This window comes from Benincasa hispida, chromosome 4, assembly GCF_009727055.1.
Source record: "Benincasa hispida cultivar B227 chromosome 4, ASM972705v1, whole genome shotgun sequence".
NCBI classification, from domain to species: Eukaryota; Viridiplantae; Streptophyta; class Magnoliopsida; order Cucurbitales; family Cucurbitaceae; genus Benincasa; species Benincasa hispida.
The window spans coordinates 7,396,790-7,405,563 of record NC_052352.1 but is presented as its reverse complement, the minus strand read 5'-3'; positions in this window follow the sequence as shown (position 1 = coordinate 7,405,563).

Genomic DNA, 8,774 nt, shown 5'->3' with positions numbered 1-8,774 from the left:
AAAAAGGAAGGAACTAAGTTCTAGTTGGAAAATATTCTAAGTATAGAAAGAGGAGCTCTCAAGTTAAAATAGGAGTTTCCAACACTTAGTCAAATTTTGAAGTATTTAAGAGAATGAAGTCATGTGTGGAGGCATGTAGCATGAAAGAGGTGAAGGAATTGGAAATCCCCGCAGTAGAAGCAATTGAATTATCAATCTCTAAATTTTGTTTTACCAAATATACATAATTAAAAGTGACGAAAATCATGGGAAAACATAAACCAAAGCATGCTTTCTACAGTTCAAATAGAGAGGAAGAGATTAAAAAAATCACATACCCTTGAACACCAAATCTTCACATTCCTCTCCAATTCAAGTCGTTTTCTCCCATTCTCACGAACTCGGCATCCACTAACTCAACGAACAGAAACGGACACCACCAAGGGGTCTTCCTTGTTATTCTTAAGAACGAGAACCGTGTAGAGGTGTGGACTTGCACTAAATCTTGGCGTGAAATTCACAGAGTGAAGAAGAACTAGAGAGAGAAACAAATAGAAAGAACTTTCTCTCTTTTCCAATTTGTTACGTGTGAGAGGGAGAGATTAAGGGGCGAGGGAGTTATAACTCTCTTCCCTTTATTTCTAATAAATTCAAATTCAAAAATTTGAATTTAATATATATATTAACATCTTAATATATATTTATACTATATGTTATATCACATATAACATAAACTATAGTTTATTATTCTCTCAAATAACTTAAGATATTGATATAAATAAAATTCATATTGATTTTAACATATAATTTTTTATATGAATCACATTCATAAAAATAATAATTGAATCATATTCAAATTATAACACTTCTCAATAAAATATATAAATTTAATATGAATCATATTCATATTAATTTTAACATATAGTTCCTATATGAATCGTATTCATATATTAATATTTGAATCATATTCAAACATTTATTTCTCTCATGAAACTATGTAAATTTAATATGAATCATGTTCACATTAAATTTTAACATATAGTTTTTATATTAATCATATTTATATAATTAATATTTGAACCATATTCAAATATTTATTTCTCTGGTAAAAATGTATCAACATGCACTATATTATATAATGTATCAATATACATTATTTAACTGTATTTTATATAATTAATTCTCTTTAATTAATTTGAAAATTCAAATCACACCAAATTTAATTTGATTCCAATTAGTCCTCATTGAGCTAACGAGGGGACCTTATGGACCTATAAATTGAAGCTCTAATGATACAAGATTAACTTATTACACTCTTTTAATTAAAGCAATCAACATCTGTCGGTCACTCCACTAAAGACCAATAGCTGAACTCTTCGCACTATAGATATATTTATATGTCCATAGGATATAATTAATCAACAGTGCATTGACCCTTCATAAATTGCTCGTAAGTACAACTGAGTCAAATTACCGTTTTACCCTTGTAGTTACATCTAACTTCTTACGTGCCACTGATCTCTCTAATGACAATTAGTCATAATTCAACTATGATCGAACCTCTCTCAGGCCAAAAGAGAGTGAGGCATTTCATTGTTCAAGCCCCGAAATCAACCCTTAAGGGAGCAATTTATCTTCTTACCTTAACTATAGGGAAATGAGTAAATTCATTCTTGTGTAGTTGTATTCCCAACTCCCCAATCAAACAAATTCCAAAATGGTAGGCTTATTGAGTCAGAAAATTTGGTCACTCTCACCCATACAAATCAAAGAATTGCTCTCATAGGCAGGAGTTCACAACTTACTCAGGATTAAGGTCAAGTCACCTATGGTCATCCTGATGAAATGTAAATCATGTTCACATTAAATTTTAACATATAGTTTTTATATGAATCATATTTATATAATTAATATTTGAATCATATTCAAATATTTATTTCTCTGATAAAAATGTATCGACATACATTATATTATATAATGTATCGACGTACATTATATTATATAATGTATCAATATACATTATTTAATTGTATCTTATACAATTAATTATCTTTAATTACTTTGAACAATTCAAATCACACCAAAATTAAATTGATTCCAATCAGTCCCCATTGAGCTGAGGGGACCTTATGAATCTATAGATTGAAACTCCAATGATATAAGATTAATTGATTAAACTCTTTTAATTAAAGCAATCAACATTCATTAATTTTCGGTCACTCCACTAAAGACCAATAGCTGAACTCTTCGCACTATAGATATATTATATGTCCATAGGATATAATTAATCAACAGCGCGATGACCCTTCATAAATTGCTCGTAAGTACAACTGGGTCAAATTACCGTTTTACTCCTATAGTTACATCTAACTTCTTACGTGCCACTGATCTCTCTAATGACAATTAGTCATAATTCAACTATGACCGAACCTCTCTCAGGCCAAGAGAGAGTGAGGCGTCTCATTGTTCAAGCCTTGGAATCAACCCTTAAGGGAGAAATTTATCTTCTTACCCTAACTATAGGGAAAGAAGTGAATTCGTTCTTATGTAGTTGTGTTCCCAACTCCCCAATCAAATGAATCCTTAAAGTGGAAGCCTGATTAAGTCGAAAATCTGGCGACTCTCACCCATACAAATCAAAAGATCGCCTCACAGCCAAGAGTTCATAACTTACTCAAGATTAAGGTCAAGTCACCTATGGTCATCCTGATGAAATATAAGTCTCTTCCAACAACGATGTTATAAAGAGAGACTTAACATTTCGTGGTCTGGTCTTTATACAAACGCTTTTGTATAAGATACCCTTACTCACATGTCTCCACAAGAATGATTAGGATCAAATCATTTGTAGTAATTTACAACAATTGTAACAACTAAAAAGTGGGTCATATTAGTAACGTTACTAGGATAAGGCACCCAGCCTTATCCACATACTACAGACCATTGAGGTTATCACTTAAATATGATCCATTTGTATGTCTCTGTATACATGTTTAAGTTACATCAGATAACCTTGGATCTTAGGTTAATGGATTATTGCACAAGTAATATAAAATCTAAAAGAATCAGACATGAGGATTTCCATGAGCAGCGGAATGATCGTTCCAATTCCATTCGATATTGAACATAAACAATTACAACCAAGAAATGGAAACTTACAGGTCATGCACAATACGAAATTACAGCACGTTTATAGGTAAGATCAAGAGATAAAGTATCATATCTTTGAAGACTTATTCTTCAGACTCCCTTGATCACGAACTCTCGATCAGTCTTTAAGACTGACACATGAACGCTCGAACACAACAATCGCAACAAAGCACGATCAATAGTGAACACCACACGAACAACACGAACACACAACAAACGACCTCCAAAACCTCGAACTCGGTCGAGTTGAGTGAGGACACCACCACAATAGCTACTTTGGTATTCTCGATATGAGAATCCAGAAGTGTGGGCTCTGTGTGGACTTGGTTAGAGGAAGAGACCAGAGGAATAACGATCGTGTAAACAATTGAGCAAGTGAGAGATGAGAAGAGTGTCTATCGTATAGACGAATGCTCAATTGTTTAAAAGAAGGCAATCTATCGTATAGAAAAATCCTTGCGGTCGTTTAGCTATGACCAGTTGAGTGAACTATCATATAGTAACACTCCACAATCGTTTAGTCTCTCTCAGCTATCGTTTAGTGAATCCAATTCACTTGACAGCAAACCGTGGATTCTTTTCCAACAATAGCAACTCTACCAAATTTAGGAAAATATTTTTTCTTTTATCTAATGGTTACCATAAAACCACCAGTAACCTCACACTCAATTGGTTATTAGAGAAAAAGAGATAATTATCGAATAATTAATATTACTATAAAATATATATGATAACCAACTTACCATACAATTGAAATGTTTAATTTTATCAAAATTAAACAAAATTGGAAAATTGATTAATTTTTAAATCATGATTTAAATATTAATTATACGAAATTAAATTCATTGTAGTGAAATTAGTGTTTTATTAATTTAATATTAGATATTAAATTAACAAAATTAATTAAAATGTTTAATTAATTAGTTTTATCTAAATTTAATTAATTGAATTAATTTTTATAAAACTAATAAACAAATAAATTAGTTTATTTATTAAATTTGTTTTAGAAATAAATATTAAAAATACAATTTGAAAAACAAAAGGGAAATTTCCAAAAGTTGGAAATCTCCAGTAAAGGTGCAAGACCTTATTCATCCAATTACACTCAATTCATGAAGAAGAAACTAACCTTCATGCAAGCTTTGAGATTGCATGTTGAAAGCTTTATAAATTGGAGTGTTAGGCTAAGATTAGCCAAACATTCAAAATTTCTACAAAAATTCTGCATAATTTGAAATCCTCGGCAAACTCTCTTCAGTTCTATCAAAACCAGCTCAAATTACTGTCTCCACCACACAATCCTTGCAAGAGTGTTGGGATAAAAGGAATGGATGATGGGGTTATTGCACGTAATCATGTGTTGTACATGCTTAAGTTATGCATTTATGCCCATGCGTCGGCGGTCATGCGTTGGAATGAAAATGCGTTAATCTAGTATGCAATGACCATGCGTTCCTATCACAAGTTTTCTTGCCTTCTCACCAAGTATAACAAAAACGTAAGTTTCTCGGCTAATCTGAGGTCGAACATAGGGACTTGTCACTCAATAATGCTTGTGAAGCAATGCATTTGAGGCGATGAATAAAAATAAAAAAGAAGAAGTTTAATGAATATACACACTACTCCTACTTCTAACTAAACAGATAGAGCAATAGGAGACTTGCGATGAGAATTGGTAGATACACAACAACCGTTAACGCATAGTAATGTTTATTATCTTAAATCGCTCAAGTAATCCTAGCTCATCGCACAAACGCATCACACACCTCTCGGTGGTCAGCCGCATGACTATATCTCTATAGTGCATGGTTCCGTCGAGCATAAGATTGTACCTATCTCTAGGAACAATGCATACTTTGCTTTAGTGCGTTCCTTCTCTTACCTTCTCAGGTAGTTAGACGCCACTAATTACTTATAGACAAGTATTGCAACAACTCATAGACAAGCATTGCTACAACCTTTTCACCAAGCAAAGAGGATTAACTCACTATACTCGCACAACGCACACCTCTCGGTGGGTTGCTACATGCGTCCTATCTCTAGGCTACACGATTAAGTATGCGATTGCCTTTGATAAATAAACGATGAAGGTAAATGATGATAAAGATAAAGATGATGAAGAAGATGACGTTGAAGGAATCAAGATATGCATTGATTACAAAATATCTTAATATCTTAAGCTAAAATATAATACAATACAGAGGTTAGAGAAGAAATGAAAGACTCTGCGTCAAGGCTGCCGGTGGTGCCATGGATGAATGGTGAAGATGTCTCTCTCGATCTCTATCTCCGGCGAAAGCTCCGGTCGTCACTTGGTTTGGTTTATGGAGATGAAGAATTCTCACTGAAAATCTCGTTCATGCTTTCATCTGTGATCACAAACCTTTGCCTTAAGGCAAAATTTCGGATGCTTTAAAATGAAAATCCAAGGGGCTATTTATAGAGTTTAAACGCCGACAGCTATCATGACTGCATTATGTCTCACTGCTGCCTTTGTCGCGGTATGGGCAATGTCACATCGTCTTATCTTATTGATACTCCCAAGGTATGCGTCTGAGCTTGATCCAGCTGAAGTATCAACGCATTCTACCCATCTTGCGAACGCTCTTCTATTATGGTTGTCACTCCGTGGTCGCAATCTCCAAATGATCACCACAATTTTCATGCGATGGGCGAATTCGATCACCGCAACTTCCATGCGATGGAGCATGCGATGGAGCATGCATTCATTTATGCGATAGCTCGATTTTTAGTACATGCATTTTTCTTTGCGGTCGTTTGGCTTCAGCGTATGCGTTTGTCTGCGATTGCTTATTTCCAACGCATGCATTTGATTCCTGCGATAGCTACAAAAATAGACACTTTGGCATGGAGCAACGCATAATATTGGGGTCAGTGAGGATTTAGGTGTTAATCGACGCAAAACTCAATTTTTTGTAAATTCTAAGTATTATCACCGCATTTTCTACTTATTAGCCCTCATAATTCTAAATAAAATGCTTATAATAACTGGCATTTCTTCCAGTTATCAAAGAGAATAGTAGAGAAGATCTTTGTGGTAGTTTACTTGAAGATTGAAGCATATTTTTCGTGGAGCTCAGCTGGTTTTGAAGAAGGTTCATCAAAGGTATTGTGTTCAGCAAACCTTCTTGTGAAATAGTTTTTCTAAAGCATGTTTTAAACTTAAATTGAGTGTAATTAGAGTGCTTATTGATTCTAATTTTCTCCATTGCATATTAGTTTACTCCATCAATTGGTATCAAAGCATGATTTAAGCACTCAATTATCGTTAATTTGAGTTTAGTGGGTGTTTTTCATAAACTGTATAAAAATGGTGAATTGGTATGGTTTTTCTTAGTTTTGGCATTTAAATCTTTTAAATTATGTTGTAACTCTTGTAATTGGCTCTTGTTTGATGGCCTAAATGTGTGTTTAAGTGTCTGTAATTTGTTTGGTGTCATTAGAGTTGCAATTATGATGTAATTGAAGAAAGAAGTGAAGAAGGTCGAGCAGCAGGAACTGGAAATTCAAGCCACTGCCACATACTCGATGCTCGATGGCATACTTGATGGTATTTCATGAAATACTCGATGCACGATGTCATACTCGATGGTACTCGATGCATTTACTTAATGATATTTCATGAAATACTCGATGCCCAATGCTCATACTCGATGGTACTCGATGCATTTACTCGATGATATTTCATGAAATACTCGATGTTCAATGCTCATACTAGATGGTCTTTCATGAAATACTTGATGCACGATGTCATACTTGATGGTACTCGATGCATGATGCCTTGTTTGATGGTCGATGGCCTTTACTCAATGTTATTTTGTGAAATACTCGATATTCGATGATGCTTGATGTCATACTCGATGCACATTAGCATACTTGATGTTAGATGGTATGCTCGATGGTATTCATTGCTTGATGGTATTCGATGAGTTTTGCCCGGTTCAGCCATTTTTAATATTGGAGGTCTGGTTCAAGACGGTTCGAGCAGTTTAGAAAGTCTTTGAAGCCGATTTTTGCTGAATTTTGTAATAATTAGGCCTTTGATTACTTGAAAATGTCAAAATTAAAATCATGTCAGTTTTCCTTGACATATCAACGTCATTGTAGATTGGTACATTACCATTCCATCTTTAACAATTGCATTAAATATTAAACAACTACTTTGTAAATGTAAGATGCATGAGATGCATGAGACAAATTAAATAAGATGACCAAAACATCTGTATGCAGACTTTTAATATACAAAATCACTTCAAAACAACTATTTGAAATTGGTTGAACAGTCAAAACTTGTATATTGATTTTTACTTTATTCATAATGAGCAAATATCAATATAAAATAGATAAACATCCATGTTTCATTTTCTTGTCTGTACAAAAATATCGTCATCGCTTAAAGTCATTGATTATGATACTATATAAAAAAATTTCTTGAAATTGTATAGATGCTTTGAACTCCTTTTCATAAACAAAGGTATTCATTTTTACACATCTCATATGCAATAAAGAATGCACTAAGACTCTGTTGTAAAACTAGGCAGAAAATTGACTCGTAGTCTATTTTCATCCAACAGCTTTAGCATGGGTTTTCACCTGATGCAAAGAGTATTATTTTGACGATCTATATCTCCAAATACTACACTTTCAAGTTTTCTTTTCGTAGACCCCTGCATATCCTATGAGGTAGCCCCATCAATGAAAGTCTACAAAAAGGTGACAAAATGAAAACGCTAAATACCAAGGATAAATAAGCACCACCACAGCTAAAAAGTGCCAAGGTTAAATTTTAGTTTGTACCACATTTCAAAACTTTGACCAAACACTATCAAAGTTCTTGTGAAAAAAACACTTTTAACACCTATAAGAAATTTAAGGGACATGCTAAAATCCTTTTATTCCTTTTTACAACTAAACCAAATTAATTCATAATTTATGTTAATAAGCATATAGCACTGGAAAATAGAAAATTCGAACTTTCAACCTAAAAGAAGTCTTCACATTGAGCTATTCTTGTATTAATAATTGATTTAAACTTTATTTAAAATTGATATCAAATTTAATCTATGTTTCCAAATTAAATTGGATATAAAAAGTAAATTCAATCATTAATATAAATTCAATTAGGAAAAATAAAATTTACCCTTAGCAAGTTATTCCATTTTTACCATAAATTTTTAATTTCATCTAATTGTAATCTTTGCAATTTTTTCTCTCTAATCACTACAAGAATTTGGTTAAATCCTGACTGTCGCCGACATTGGGATAAGTTAAAAACACCTCGGGACAACCCTTCCCGACGGTAAAGAAGTCGTCGGCAACACCATCAGGATACCGTCATCGGGGAAACCTTTCCCGACGGTTGGAAAGCCCTGCCGTAGGGAAAAAGAATTATCTTAACGGATAAGAATGGGACATTTTCCCTGGCCCTGAAGGAAGCCGTCGGAAAAAAGGGACAACGCCCAATGGTCGGCCGTCGGAATGTATACGTTAGCCCGACAGCCAAGCGTCGAGATTTATTCTTTCACTCGACGGCCAAGCGTCGGCATTTATAAATAAGCCCGACGATCTTCTGAACCGTCGGGATTAGTTTTTTTATCTCGACGGTTAGGTTGCCGTCAAACGTT